This window comes from Schistocerca gregaria, chromosome 9, assembly GCF_023897955.1.
Source record: "Schistocerca gregaria isolate iqSchGreg1 chromosome 9, iqSchGreg1.2, whole genome shotgun sequence".
Taxonomy (NCBI): domain Eukaryota; kingdom Metazoa; phylum Arthropoda; class Insecta; order Orthoptera; family Acrididae; genus Schistocerca; species Schistocerca gregaria.
In genome coordinates, this window is record NC_064928.1 from 156,138,768 (window position 1) to 156,155,094 (window position 16,327).

The window sequence follows — 16,327 nt, forward strand, 5'->3', positions numbered from 1 at the left end:
GAAGGCAGCAGAGGATAAAGTAGGTAAAAAGACGAGGGCTGCTAGAAATCCTTGGGTAACAGAAGAAATATTGAATTTAATTGATGAAAGGAGAAAATATAAAAATGCAGTAAATGAAGCAGGCAAAAAGGAATACAAACGTCTCAAAAATGAGATCGACAGGAAGTGCAAAATGGCTAAACAGGGATGGCTAGAGGACAAATGTAAGGATGTAGAAGCTTATCTCACTAGGGGTAAGATAGATACTGCCTACAGGAAAATTAGAGAGACCTTTGGAGAGAAGAGAACCACGTGTATGAATATCAAGAGCTCAGATGGCAGCCCAGTTCTAAGCAAAGAAGGGAAGGCAGAAAGGTGGAAGGAGTATATAGAAGGCTTATACAAGGGCGATGTACTTGAGGACAATATTATGGAAATAGAAGAGGATGTAGATGAAGACGAAATGGGAGATACGATACTGCGTGAAGAGTTTGACAGAGCACTGAAAGACCTGAGTCGAAACAAGGCCCCCGGAGTAGACAACATTCCATTAGAACTACTGATGGCCTTGGGAGAGCCAGTCATGACAAAACTCTACCAGCTGGTGAGCAAGATGTATGAGACAGGCGAAATACCCTCAGACTTCAAGAAGAATATAATAATTCCAATCCCAAAGAAAGCAGGTGCTGACAGATGTGAAAATTACCGAACTATCAGTTTAATAAGCCACGGCTGCAAAATACTAACGCGAATTCTTTACAGACGAATGGAAAAACTGGTAGATGCAGACCTCGGGGAGGATCAGTTTGGATTCCGTCGAAATGTTGGAACACGTGAGGCAATACTGACCTTACGACTTATCTTAGAAGAAAGATTAAGAAAAGGCAAACCTACGTTTCTAGCATTTGTAGACTTAGAGAAAGCTTTTGACAATGTTGACTGGAATACTCTTTTTCAAATTCTAAAGGTGGCAGGGGTAAAATACAGGGAGCGAAAGGCTATTTATAATTTGTACAGAAACCAGATGGCAGTAATAAGAGTCGAGGGGCATGAAAGGGAAGCAGTGGTTGGGAAAGGAGTGAGACAGGGTTGTAGCCTCTCCCCGATGTTATTCAATCTGTATATTGAGCAAGCAGTAAAGGAAACAAAAGAAAAATTTGGAGTAGGTATTAAAATTCATGGAGACGAAGTAAAAACTTTGAGGTTCGCCGATGACATTGTAATTCTGTCAGAGACGGCAAAGGACTTGGAAGAGCAGTTGAACGGAATGGACAGTGTCTTGAAAGGAGGATATAAGATGAACATTAACAAAAGCAAAACGAGGATAATGGAATGTAGTCAAATTAAATCGGGTGATGCTGAGGGAATTAGATTAGGAAATGAGACACTTAAAGTAGTAAAGGAGTTTTGCTATTTAGGAAGTAAAATAACTGATGATGGTCGAAGTAGAGAGGATATAAAATGTAGACTGGCAATGGCAAGGAAAGCGTTTCTGAAGAAGAGAAATTTATTAACATCGAATATAGATTTATGTATCAGGAAGTCGTTTCTGAAAGTATTTGTTTGGAGTGTAGCCATGTATGGAAGTGAAACATGGACGATAACTAGTTTGGACAAGAAGAGAATAGAAGCTTTCGAAATGTGGTGCTACAGAAGAATACTGAAGATAAGGTGGATAGATCACGTAACTAATGAGGAGGTATTGAATAGGATTGGGGAGAAGAGAAGTTTGTGGCACAACTTGACTAGAAGAAGGGATCGGTTGGTAGGACATGTTTTGAGGCATCAAGGGATCACAAATTTAGCATTGGAGGGCAGCGTGGAGGGTAAAAATCGTAGAGGGAGACCGAGAGATGAGTACACTAAGCAGATTCAGAAGGATGTAGGTTGCAGTAGGTACTGGGAGATGAAGCAGCTTGCACAGGATAGAGTAGCATGGAGAGCTGCATCAAACCAGTCTCAGGACTGAAGACAACAACAACAACATAAAGTACTTTCTGATTTCCGGTCGTGTACGGTGAATAGCCAGAGCCAAGTGCAAGAACAGTTTGGAACACATGTAAAATGGGCGAGCGCAGTGAACGAAACGAACAACTGGATACTGAACCAACTAGGAGCAGTCGGAAGCGGAACTGAGACAGGTGGTCATGCGAAGAACGACGAGTGCGACCGAGGGAGACCGAGTCTGAGACCGAGGCTGGAACGAGAACTGCCGAAGTGACCGCCGCGACCGAAGTGAACTATGAACCGATCGTTCCTCGTTTCTGGGAACTATAAGTAGACTGCCGCGACTGAATGAAATATGAACTGATCGTTCCTCATTCCCGGGAACTATAAGTAGACCGCCATGACCGAAGTGAACTATGAATAAGTAGACCGCCACCACCGAAGTGAACTAGGAACCGGTCGTTCCTCGTTCCCGGGATCTATAAGTAGACCGCTGCGACCAAAGTGAACTATGAACCGATCGTTCCTTGGAATTCGTTCCTCGATCCTTTCGTTATCTTGGTGAACCATTCCTTTGCACCCGTTCGCGAACTACCCATGTCTATCTCCCAAGGCTACCAGCAGCACACATAATGCACAGCAAATGTGTGCTAGGAAGAAGCCGTGCCACGGCGGCGCCTTTGCCCTGAAATAGCGTCTCCAGAGGCCAGGAGGGTGCTTCCGTCCGAGGTCGGATCCAGCGCAATTCCAGGAGCTTCCTGTCGGAGTAACGTCGTTGTGCTGCCATCTCGCCGTGACAGAGCCCTTGCCAAACGTCTGCTGTGAACTGTGCCTACGCACCAACGCTGTCAGAACTGTGTCAACAGGTGTCCACGGAGTTGTGTTGTTAGTGACTGTGTTGCTTGCGCCACTTGAGACGACCGCCTGTGGCTGGATCGAGCGCAGACGACTGCCCCGACAACCAGAGGCTCCGGCCAATATGGCGGCGCAGGAGAAGGCGGCAGGTGCGTGCTGGTTGATGCGCTGGCCGCAGAGATTGGCCAATTTGTCACGCCTGGGGGAAGCGCGGCGTGAGCTTCGTACCTCGAGTCGAGTGTACGCTCGCCGGTGCTCTGCTAGCCCCACTGATGGCTCTGCCGTTTTTCCAGTCTGACTGGGCCGTCTTCATCGGAGGAGAACGCCACTATTCGGCCCTTCGAAATTATTGTCAGCATCACTGACCGAGCACCAACCAGTCGTGCGGTGGTCTGTGCTCTAGACGTTTAGAAGTCGCTTTCCAAATTTCAGCATAGACTTAAATAAGACCCTGAATGTTCTTGTAATTGTTTCTTGTGCTAATCTCCACCTCTCCGCATAAATACACCCAACATCTGCATCACTAATCAAATCAGGTAACTGGTTACCCTATCCAAATTTCAGGTAACTAACATTTTTAGGGGGTCCGCCCTCGGTAGCTGACTGATCAGCGCGACAGACTGTAGATCCTAAGAGCCCGGCTTCGATTCCCAGCTGGGTCGGAGATTTTATCCGCTCAGGGACTGGGTGTCGTGTTGTCCTAATCATCGTCATTTCATCCCAATCGGCACGCAAGTCGCCGAAGTGCCGACAGACTTGCACCCGGCGAACGGTCTACCCGACGGGAGGCCACAGTCAAACGTCATCTTTTAGGGGCAACAAAAATTTGGTTTTCACTATTTCACATAATTATTGACCGAATATAGAATTTTAAAATGGCATCATATTCTACTCTTAATACACTACTGGCTATTAAAATTGCTACACCAAGAAGAAATGCAGTTGATAAATGGGCATTCATTGGACAAATATATTATACTAGAACTGACATGTGATTACATTTTCACGCAATTTGGGTGCATAGATCCTGAGAAATCTGTACCCAGAACAACCACCTCTGGCCGTAATAACGGCCTTGATACGTCTGGCCATTCAGTCAAACAGAGCTTGGATAGCGTGTACAGGTGCAGCTGCACTTGCAGCTTCAACACGATACCACAGTTCATCAAGATTAGTGACTGGCGTATTGTGACGAGCCAGTTACTCGGACACCATTGACCAGACGTTTTCAATTGATGAGAGATCTGGAGAATGTGCTGGCCAGGAGATAAGTCGAACAATTTCTGTGTCCAGAAATGCCCATACAGGAACTGCAATATGCGGTAGTGCATTATCCTGCTGAAATGTAGGGTTTCACAGAGATTGAATGAAGGGTAGAGTCACGGGTCGTAACACATCTGAAATGTAACGTCCAACGTCCACTGTTCAAAGTGCCGTTAATGCGAACAAGAGGTGACCGAGACGTGTAACCAATGGCACCCCATACCATCACGCCGGGTGATACGCCAGTATGGCGATGACGAATACACGCTTCCAATGTCCTTTCACCGCGATGTCGCCAAACACGGATGCGACCATCATGATGCTGTAAACACAATCTGGATTCATCAGAAAAAATGATGTTTTGCCATTCGTGCACCCAGGTTCGTTGTTGAGTACACTATCGCAGCCGCTCCTGTGTGATGCTGCGTCAAGGGTAACCGCAGCCACGGTCTCCGAGCTGATAGTCCATGCTGCTGCAAACGTCGTCGAACTGTTCGTGCAGATGGTTGTTGTCTTGAAAACGTCCCCATCTGTTGACTCAGGGGTCGGGACGTGGCTGCACGATCCGTTACAGCGATGCGGATAAGATTCCTGTCATCTCGACTGCTAGTGATACTAGGGATCCAGCACGGCGTCCCGTATTACCCTCCTGAACCCACCGATACCATATTCTCCTAACAGTCGTTGGATCTCGACCAAAGCGAGCAGCAATGTACGATAAACCGCAATCGCGATAGGAAACAAGCCGACCTTTATCAAAGTCGGAAACGTGATGGTACTCATTTCTCCTCCTTACACGAGGCATCACAACAGCGTTTCACCAGGCAACGCCTGTCAACTGCTGTTTGTGTATGAGAAATCTGTTGGAAACTTTCATGTCAGCACGTTGTAGGTGTCGCCACCGGCGCCAACCTTGTGTGAATGCTCTGAAAAGCTAATCACTTACGTATCACAGCATCTTCTTCCTGTCGGTTACATTTCGCGTCTGTAGCACGTCACCTTCGTGGTGTAGCAATTTTAATGGCCAGTAGTGTAGGTATAAGCTTACCTTAAAAGCACAACGTAGTAAGGCAAGTATTAACGTTAGAAATACGTGTTTGTCTTAAGGCAGCTTAGCTCACGGCGCTCAGATTACCCAGAATGTACGCATCTATTAAAAAAATGGCTCTGAGCACTATGGGACTCAACTACTGTGGTCATCAGTCCCCTAGAACTTAGAACTACTTAAACCTAACTAACCTAAGGACATCACACACATCCATGCAGGATTCGAACCTGCGACCGTAGCAGTCGCACGGTTCCGGACTGTGCGCCTAGAACCGCGAGACCACCGCGGCCGGCTACGCATCTAGTATTTGAGAATGAAGGCACGTAGCTGCTTCCAACGATCTTAACACCAGTTCTCCATATTCAGGATAGTGACCACCACCAGTATCGCCATTCACAAACGTTCTATTCATCCGACTGCCCACAAACTAGCCGCCTTCCAATGTATGCTACACAGACTGAACAAAACTTCACTCACTGAAAACAACAACAACAATGAATTACAGACAATCAGAGAAATAGCTCTAGATAATGGACGCGGTACAAACACTATAGATAAACTACAAAATTAAATCAAATCAAAAAGGACTCCCAACACACAAACTTTCTCACCAACTTACAAACACACAAAACACACAAAGGAGCAGACGTGAACAAGAAACACCCCCAACAACAAACAAGTGGTTTCACTCTCACCTACAAGAACACAGCAGCCCACAGAAGAGGCAGCATGCTCAAAAGAAAGAGAGCTACAAATAGCCTACAGGACAGATAACACAGAGAAAACTAAGCACAGACAAGCACAACACACCTGATATTTACAAACTACCATGTCAGGACTACAAATCAGTTTATATAGCGCAGAAAAGCAGAAACTTTAATACCAGATACACAGAACAGCATTATAAAGTAACAGATGCCATTCCACATTTGTTGAACATCTTAGTGACGAGAAACATAACCCAACAGACAGCAATACAGACTTGAAAATTCTCAAATGCAGCAGCACATTACGACCCCCTTCAACTGTCGGCGGTCTCTGTCAATCAACTGACGTCGGCCTGTACTTCACTGTAACACCGGAAACAGTGGACCTAGGGATGTTTAGGAGTGCGGAAATCTCGCGTACAGACGTATGACACAAGCGACACCCAATCACCTGACCACGTTGGGTTCCATGGGGCGTCCCATGCTGCTCTCCCACGATGTCTAATGACTACTGAGCTTGCTGATACGGAGATACCTGGTAGTAGGTGGCATCACAGTGCACCTAATATGAGAAACGTATGTTTTTGCGGGTGTCCAGATACTTTTGATCGCATAGTGATCACTGCGTTCGAACATTAAGAATTACCTAGAAGAAAACGAACTGTTGACAAACAGCCAACACGGATTCAGATAACGTCATGGTTGGTAAACACAACTAGCTCTTTATCCTCGCGAAGTAATAAGTTATCGACAGGGATGTCAAACTGATTCCATATTTTTAGATTTCCAGAAGCCTATTGACAACATTAGCAACGGCTTTGCCACAGTAGATACACCGGTTCCCGTGAGATCACCGAAGTTAAGCGCTGCCGGGCATGGCCGGCACTTGGATGGGTGACCTTCCGGGCCGCCATGCGCTGTTGCCATTTTTCGGGGTCCACTCAGCCTCGTGATGCCAATTGAGGAGCTACTCGACCGAATAGTAGCAACTTTGGTCAAGAATACCATCATAACGACTGGGAGAGCGGTGTGCTGACCCCACGCCCCTCCTATCCGCATCCTCCACCGTGGATGACACGGCGGTCGGATGGTCTCGGTAGGCCACTCGTGGCCTGAAGATGGAGTGTGAGTTAGTGCTATTAGCAACATTACTTCCAAGCGACTTCTAGCCTAAATACGTACCTACAGGCAATCATCTCAAATGTGTGACGCGATTCACTATTTTCTGTCGGAGAGATCACAGTTCGTAGTAACTGGCTAAAAGTCAACGAATAAAACAGAAGTGATATCTGCCGTTCCCTAAAGAAGTGTTACCGTGTAGGTCCTCTGCTGCTCCTGATCTACATAAGCGATTTAGGAGACAGTGTGAGTAGCACTTTTAGATTCTTTACAGACGATGCTGTCGTTTACCCTCCTATAAAGTCATCAGATGATCAAAGCCAATTGAAAAATGATTTACACAAGATAGCTGTATGTAATCGTTGACTCTGGTCCACATCAGTTCTGTTGGGATGGAATGGCAGTGAGAACGTGACATCCTAGTGAGTGTGCAAACTGTTCGAAAACTGTCGTTACAAACTTCTAGCACTTGTAGAGGGTAGTGAGTGGATAATATTTTGTTCAGGAACCCACATTCGGTTATGTTATCCAACGACGCTGCAGAGCATCAAAGTTGTAGGTAGCGGTGCCTATAAATGTATGAATATACAGGGAGATTCCGTGAAGATCTTAAGGACTTTCTAGGATGATGGAGACGAATAAGTGTATCAGTTTGAGGTAAGGGTCCCTGTTTCGGAAACGAACGATTCGAAAATCCTTCTGAATCGTCTGATAGTGGAATACATGTACCGGTAGCTGTTGCTGTGATAGACACATTTACACAGACGTTGTTCCCTATAAATTTAATTCTCTCTAACGTCGCTGGATGGCGTTTCCGGACATCGATTCCTAATCAAAATACAGGCTGTATTAAAAGAATCATCCGACTTTTTTTTTAAAAAAAAAAGTCATAACTATTATGTTATTTGAGATATGTGCGTGAACAACGTACTGTTGGAAAGAGTTTTATATGGTTCCCGCTAGTTTGCAGCACTGTACGCCCACCTCCTAATAAAAATGATGTCGGGACAACAGCAAGCGTTTTATGTTCTACGTTTCGCGCTGTGCGGGTCAGTAATAACTGTTGAGCGTGACTTTCATACTAGGTTCCGTGTGGATCCTTATACAGCAAACAGCATTAGAGGATGGCATGGACAATTCAGAGAAACAGGTTGTTTGTGTAAAGGCAAATCGCCGGGCCGTCTCCGAGTGCCTGACACAGACGTCGAACGCATCCGCCATAGTTTCACAAGGACTTTCTAGGATGATGGAGAACAATAAATGTATTAATTTGAAGTCTTCCTCTGTGAAACAGCTTTGGAAAAAGACATTCAGTATTTCGGCCTTTAGTCTGTCATCCTCTGTTTCAGTACCATTTTGGCCACGGAGTGTCTGGACATTTTGTTTCGATCCACCTACCGCTTTGACATAAGACCAAAATCTCTTAGGATTTTCTGCCAAGTCAGTACATAGAACTTTACTTTTGAATTCATTGAACGAATCTCGCATAGCCCTCCTCACACTACATTTCGCTTCGCGTAATTTCCGTTTGTCTGCAAGGCTTTGGCTATGTTTATGTTTGCTGTGAAGTTCCCTTTGCTTCCGAAGCAGTTTTCTAACTCGGTTGTTGTACTACGGTGGCTCTTTTCCATCTCTTACGATCTTGCTTGGCACATACTCATCTAACGCATATTGTACGATGGTTTTGAACTTTGACCGCTGATCCTCAAAACTATCTGTACTTGAGACAAAATTTTTGTGTTGAGCCTTCAGGTTCTCTGTAATCTGCTTTTGGTCTCTTTTGCTAAACAGAAAAATTTTCCTACCTTTCTTAATATCTCTTATTTACGGATGAAATCATCGATGCAGTAACTGCTTTAGGATCGCTGATTCCCTGTTCTGCGTAAACTGTTTCAAATAGATCGGGTCTGTTTGTCACCGGGAGGTCTGTTATCGCCACGTGTCTATGGCTAGTAACGGGAATTTCCGAACACCCCGGATATTTTGTGGGGTGTCCTGCTGTTGGTTTTTGTCGTGCACTGTTGCTTCAAAATCGCAGCCCTGCGCAGTGGAGTCTCGGAACGGGCGACCACTGCACGCGGCCTCTGCAGTCTGGACGCGTTGTCGCAGCGCATGGCGTGCGGCCAGGGCTGTGCAGCGGAAAACGCCTTTTTTCCTCCCCCCTCCCCCCCCCCCCCCCGCCTCCTCTCTGCGCCCCCTCGCCTATCTCCTGGGATCTCCCGCAGCCGCAGTCGTTCTGCATTCTCGCCGCCGACGCGCCGCAGTTCCAGATCACAGGAGGAGGACGCACCGTCCCGTCCCACCCACGGGTCGCCGACGTGACGTCCCGAACTGGAGTATCCAGTTTCCAGCGCGAGCCGGCTAATGGTTCGGCGGCGGTGCCGGTGCCGATGCTAATCCTGGAAACGCCCTCGGCGGCAGGCGGTCGGACGTGCTAATCCCGGCGCGGCGTGCGCCCTACGTCTCGCAATATGCGCGGCGACCTTGCGGCCGTTTATCAGGACCGAGCGTCGGCCCGCCGCGCGGGTCGTAGGCTCCGCCGGCCGGGTAGGGGAGCAATGCACCCGGCCTGTCACATGTTCAAATGGTTCAAGTGGCTCTGAGCACTATGGGACTTAACACCTGAGGTCATCAGTCCCCTAGAACTGCTTAAACGTTACTAACCTAAGGACATCACACACACCCATGCCCGAGGCAGGATTCGAACCTGTTACCGCAGCGCTCCCGCAGTTCCAGACTGAAGCGCCTAGAACCGCTCGGCCAATCCGGTCGGCCTGTGACATGTTCCTCTCGGCCGTGCCTCGCAACCTCCCTCGCTTCGCGCCAAGTTCCACACTACTAGCCCTGTGCGATGCGCGAGACGAATTACGGGGGGCATTCAATAAGTAATGCAACACATCTCTTTCTCGCCCATCTTCGCTTGACAGAATGCGGAATTTGCTGTGGGACATCGTGGAACATTCCCACTTCTGACAACCCAACCACAACAAAGGTCAAAAATTAATTATGATTGTAGTGTTGCTCACGCTGCTAAATATTGCATTTTCGGGCAACAACGAAGTTATATTATGTTGCAGGTGTCATTAGAGCACAGTTAATAAAGTCATTTCATGAAATAATGGATAAACTAGGGACTCATCTTTCCGTGTTTCCCACGCTGGTCTAGTTGTGAACTCATGGCTCAATCGTCGAAAATCTAGGTAGTGATCATTCCAAGTTCGGATGGAAAGAGGCCTAGGTCTTATTGGGTTGGGTTGTTTGGGGAAAGAAACCAGACAGCGAGGTCATCGGTCTCATCGGATTAGGGAAGGACGGGGAAGGAAGTCGGCCGTGCCCTTTCAAAGGAACCATCCCAGCATTTGCCTGGAGTGATTTAGGCAAATCACGGAAAACCTAAATCAGGATGGGCGGACGAGGGATTGAACCGTCTTCCTCCCGAATGCGAGTCCAGTGGCTAACCACTGCGCCACCTCGCTCGGTGCCTAGGTGCTATTCTGCAATATTCAAAAGTTTCATAGATGTGTTTCATAAACCATTCTTGAAGATTAAACTTTTTCAAGTTAGAACAATGGTGATGTAAAAAAAGTAATCAACACTCCGAATTTAAGTTACACTTCTTTTTTATTACTTTTGTTGCAATATTCACGTAACTCGTTCTAAAACATCTCTTCACAATATAAAACATACTTGAAAATTTCTTCCTCGCTGTTAAAGTTCACATTTCATAAACTGACTACAATTTGCGTATTTCTAACATTACGACCAAGACTTGACTCTAATAACCGCCTACGGGCCCAAAAATAGGAGTTACAAGTACGTCAAAGATCATAGTGAATAATATCATTGCAATATATACATATCGATGTATCGAAGTACCTCTACATTAATGAAATCAAATCTGAATGTTTTCACTGAAATATGTTAATTATTGTACAGAAACACAGTACAATATTGCTGGTATCGAGAGGTTGAGGTGAGGTGCCGTAATGGTTACGTAATTCTAGTACCATTACCCACTTCAGCCCTTATAGTCTCGTGAGGCTCCGACAGGTAGAAGCTTTATACACTACTGGCCATTAAAATTGCTACACCACGAAGATGACGTACTACAGACGGAAGAAGATGCTGTGATATGCAAATGATTAGCTTTTCAGAGCATTCATAAAAGGTTGGCGCCGTTGCGACACTTCCAACGTGCTGACATGAGGAAAGTTTCCAATCGATTTCTCATACACAAACAACAGCTGACCGGCGTTGCCTGGTGAAACATTGTTGTGATGCCTCGTGTAAGGAGGAGAAATGAGTAACATCACGTTTCCGACTTCGATAAATGTCGGATTGTCGCCTATTGCGATTGCGGTTTATCATATCGCGACATTGCTTCTCGCGTTGGTCGAAATCCAATGACTGTTAGCAGAATATGGAATCCGTGGGTTCAGGATGGTAATACAGAACTCCGTGCTGGATCCCAACGGCCTCGTATCACTAGCAGTCGCCTAGCAGACGGCTGTAACGGATCGTGCAGCCACGTCTCGATCCCTGAGTCAACAGATGGGGAAGTATGCAAGACGACAACCATCTGCACAAACAGTTCGACAACGTTTGCAGCAGCATGAACTATCAGCTCGGAGACCGTGGCTGCGGTTACCCTTGACGCTGCATCACAGACAGGAGCGCCTGCGATGGTGTGCTCAACGACGAACCTGGGTGCACGAATGGCAAAACGGCATTTTTTTCGGACGAATCGAGGTTCTGTTTACAGCGTCATGATGGTCGCGTCCGTGTTTGGCGACGTCGCGGTGAACGCACATTGGAAGCGTGTATTCGTCATCGCCATACTGGCGTATCACCCGACGTGATGGTATGGGTGCCATTGGTTACACGTCTCGGTCACCTCTTGTTCGCATTGACGGCACTTTGAACAGTGGACGTTACATTTCAGATGTGGTACGACCCGTGGCTCTACCCTTCTTTCGATCCCTGCGAAACCCTACATTTCAGCAGGATAATGCACGACTGCGTGTTGCAGGTCCTCTACGGGGCTTTCTGGACACAGAAAATGTTCGACTGCTGCCCTGGTCAGCACATTCTCCAGATCCCACACCAATTGAAAACGTCTGGTCAATGGTGGCCTAGCAACTGGCTCGTCACAATACGCCAGTCACTACTGTTGATGAATTGTCGTATCGTGTTGAAGCTGCATGGGCAGCTGTACCTGTACACACCATCCAAGCTCTTTTGACTTAATGCTTAGGCGTATCAAGGCCGTTATTACGGTGAGAGGTGGTTGTTCTGGGTACTAATTTCTCAGGATCTATGCACCCAAATTGCGTGAAAATGTAATCACATGTCAGTTTTAGTATAATATATTTGTCGAATGAATACACGTTTATGATCTGCATTTCTTCTTGGTGTAGCAATTTTATTGGCCAGTAGTGTATGTAGTCCTCATACTAATGTCTGTAATGGAAGCGCCTTCCAAGCAGAGACCTGTCATTCAGTTTCTTTTGGCTGAAAACCAGAGCATCGCATATTGTCGTCGGCGCTTGCAGAGTGTCTACCGAGACCAAGTAGTGACCAAAAGTACGGTGAATCGTTGGCGAAACCTGTCAGAGTAGAAATAACGTCCCGCAAGCTTGTCGCATCCCCCGGCATCACAAAACTGGTTCCTCCTGTGTTGGAACGTGCGGACACTCTCATTAGAGGTGATCGGCGGATCACGGTCAAACACCACGCTGCTCAGCTGGACGTCTCTGTTGGTAGTTCTGACACACACACACACACGTCCAACAGCTAGGGAAGTGCAGAATGAGATTTTCACTCTGCAGCGGAGTGTGCGCTGATATGAAATTTCCTGGCAGATTAAAACTGTGTGCCAGACGGAGACTCGAACTCGGGACCTTTGCCTTTCGCGGGCAAGTGCTCTAGCAACTGAGCTACCCAAGCATGACTCCTGCAGGAGAGCTTCTGTGAAGTTGGGAATGTAGGAGACGAGGTACTGGCGGAATTAAAGCTGTGACAACGGGGCGTGTGTTCGGCTTGGGTAGCTGAGACGGTAGAGCATTTGCCCGCGAAAGACAAAGGTCCGGAGTTCGAGTCTCGGTCCAGCACACAGTCTTTAATCTGCCTGGAAGTTTCAGCTGGGGAAGTCAAATCTGTGCGCCCAAACAGTTCCTCGCCTCCTAACAGAAGACGATAAAGAGCAACTAAGGGCCATCTCTGCGGAACTGCTTGCGCTTTACGACGCCGATCGTCACAATTTTTTATCGAACATTGTCACAGGCAATGAAACGCGCTGTCATCACTTCGAACCAGAAACAAAACGTCATTTCTTCTCCGAAGAAGTAGTTCAAAGCTTCACCCCGTTAGCCGATGAGGTCTTGGTGACCATCTTCTGGCTGACTTATTCTGATCGATGTCCTCCCTCATTGTGATTGATCGACTCGGAAGTGTATTCTGCTAGCCCCAGGAAATTGAACAGCTGACTTCAGCGTGTTCGTCGCGACGAAAATGCAAACGAACTTCTTCTTCTCCATGACAATGCAAGGCCGCACACAAGTTTGTGCATCCGAGAGGAACTCACAAAACTTCATTGGCCTTTTCTTGGGCGCTACTTTTGAATTTGATTTGAAGAAAACGATTGCTCTTTCTACTTTAAGACAACTTGGTTTAATAATAAGAATTTTCGCTTCCTGATCCATCCTGCAGCCCGGATCTCACACCTTCCCAATTCCATCTGTTTTGCCCAGTAAAGGATGAACTTCATGCTCACCAGTTCGAGGTTGATAGTGACATTACTGGTGCAACAATACACTGGATCCGACGTCGGCTAGTGAAGTGGTACCATGCCGGTATACAGGCCCTCCCACTAAGGTGAAGTAAGGGCTTTGAAGGGACATTACATTGAGATATAGGGTTTTGTAACCAAAAGAATGGGGAATAGTATGATGTATTGAAAATGTGAACGTAACCAATCAGCTTTCAGGAAAAAAAATCTGTTGCATTAGTTGCAGAACGCCTTATGCACGTGGCTTAGTGCTCCCAAGATTTGCATCTACATATTAATTCCGCAAACCACCTTACGGGGTGTAGCGGAGGATACCTATCTACCACTATCGTTCCCCCCTTTCCGCATTGTCGAGAACAAAACTTTTGTATGAACTCCGATTTCTCTCATTTTTTCTTCGTAATCATTCCACGAGACATACACAGCCTGAGAAGAAAAGTAAACGACCCAGAGCGGGAGGAGGATACGATATGATACTTCACCGGTTGAGAGGGTTATTTCTGTCATTACAGTACCGGCTTCTCAGTTTGACGTTCCTCCCCCACTGCCGTGGACGGATGCACTGATTCAGTTGGTAAGGGAGTCATAAAGAAAGCCGTTGTGCGTTTTCTCTTGAAGTAAGCGGTCCTTGATATCCTGGATATAGGCAGTGGGGCGTAGCTAACGTCAGGGCTGTACCCACACACGTTTAACAGTGTGTCTATAATTAAAGTTTCAGTTTCAAAATGCTGTAGAAGGAAAACCGCTGTTCAGAATGACTTCAAATTTGAACAGCATATAATTGACGCAGGGGGAAAAGTCACGGAACAAAACGAAAACAAAAAAGTAAAGAAAATTGTGCCAACGGACGGCGCTGTAAGGGTCAGAATATGCACCCCAGCAGATGTGTGGTACACAGCTGTTCCTTAGTTCGCATCCGAGAAGCCCAGTATGCCTGTCTTCATGAAGACTCGCGCCCTGCTGCTGAAGCCCTTTTACAGGGACACTGATGTGCGCCTGTAGCCCTACAGAAGTTCCGGACACTCAAGGTATGAAAAAAGACATTGGTTGCATGTGTGCAAAGGGTCTGGGGAAAATAATTACGAATTTCGACAAGAATACAGCAGATAGAGGAAAGGAGTTGATCCGACGTCTGTCGAAGATGTGGCCACAGCATTGCAGGAAGGGTTGAGCGGTGCTGTGCAAACATGCAGTGCACGGAGAATTGCCCGAACGTTGGACGTACCTGCAGCAGGTGCATAAAATCCTACGAAACATGCTTCATTGCTATCCATACAAAACTGTCCATGTTCAGGAGTTGCTTCTTGCTGATGTGCCGCCAGCAAGACAAACTTTGGCTCTGGAATTTCTTGCTCGCCTGGAAGTAGACAATGAATGGCCGTGGAACATTCTGTGGACAGACGAAGCCCATTTCATTTTCCAAGCCGGTTTCAGTACACAGAATTGCACATCTGCAGAATATTGATAACAGAATATAAGCACGCACGTCAACAGGTACCACTTCATTTTGCAAATGTGACTGTGTGGTGCCTGTTGATGGCATCTGTTGTGGTTGGCAGGAGAGCCAACACCGTGTTACTAGAGGAGGCCGAAAGGCACGCGATTTAGCTCACGCAGGCTGGCGTGAGGTCTGGAACATGACAAAGGAAATTATAATTTAGAAAAAAAAAAGAACGGACGTAGCTGATGGAATACTTAACTTTAATCAATTAATGATGAACGTCGCTCTTGACGGTACATAGTTCACAATATCAATAGTAACTGATAATGGCGCCTTGCTAGGTCGTAGCAAATGACGTAGCTGAAGGCTATGCTAAACTATCTTCTCGGCAAATGAGAACGTAAGTAGTCAGTGAACCATCGCTAGCAAAGTCGGCTGTACAACTGGGCGAGTGCTAGGAAGTATCTCTGGACCTGCCGTGTGGCGGCGCTCGGTCTGCAATTACTGATAGTGGCGACACCCGGGTCCGACGTATACTAACGGACTGCGGCCGATTTAAAGGCTACCACCTAGCAAGTGTGGTGTCCGGCGGTGACACCACAGCATCGTTTATCACAGGGCCGTAGTTTTTCTAGAATATGAGTCCTGCCGGTCCTGTTACCTCTACCGTCACTGGTAAACGGTACGAGAGTCTATTGCACACCAACGTCATTCCGTCCCATCAACAGTGTGGATGTGTGGGTGGGATCACTGTTATGCAAATTGGAGCTCCTCTGCACGTTGTACAGTCAGTGAAACGGCTGCTATAGAGACATTTTGGAAATACTAAAATTATCAGTCGTCATTTCTCTACATCGTGACGGTTCAGATCACCTGATTTTAATTCGTGTGACTTCTGGCTTTGGGGTTACCTGAATGATGTTGCTTTCAGTACTCCAGTTAGGAACGTAGCTGAATTGAAGGCACCATTGCACAACGCGTCCTGAACGTAGCCCACGGGACAGTCCGTCTGTTGTGGAACATGCTGGTTCTGTATTTCAGCTTGGGCAGGAACGACAGACAGTGTACTGAACATGTCTTGCGCCAGTCTCACGATATGTGGACACCGCTGTCATTTTGGTTTTTATGAAGTTTTTGACATCAGGACAGCTAAAAACCGATTTTTCCGATCCTGTTTCGTA

At 46.8% G+C, this 16,327-nt stretch overlaps 1 protein-coding gene and 1 pseudogene across 3 annotated transcripts in view; both read left to right on the top strand.

Annotated features, from left to right (window-relative positions):
- Nucleotides 1-16,327, top strand: part of LOC126292282 (filaggrin-2-like) — a 750,701-nt gene that overhangs the window by 62,158 nt on the left and 672,216 nt on the right. The window lies entirely within an intron of this gene.
- Nucleotides 6,608-6,725, top strand: LOC126292342 (5S ribosomal RNA; annotated as a pseudogene).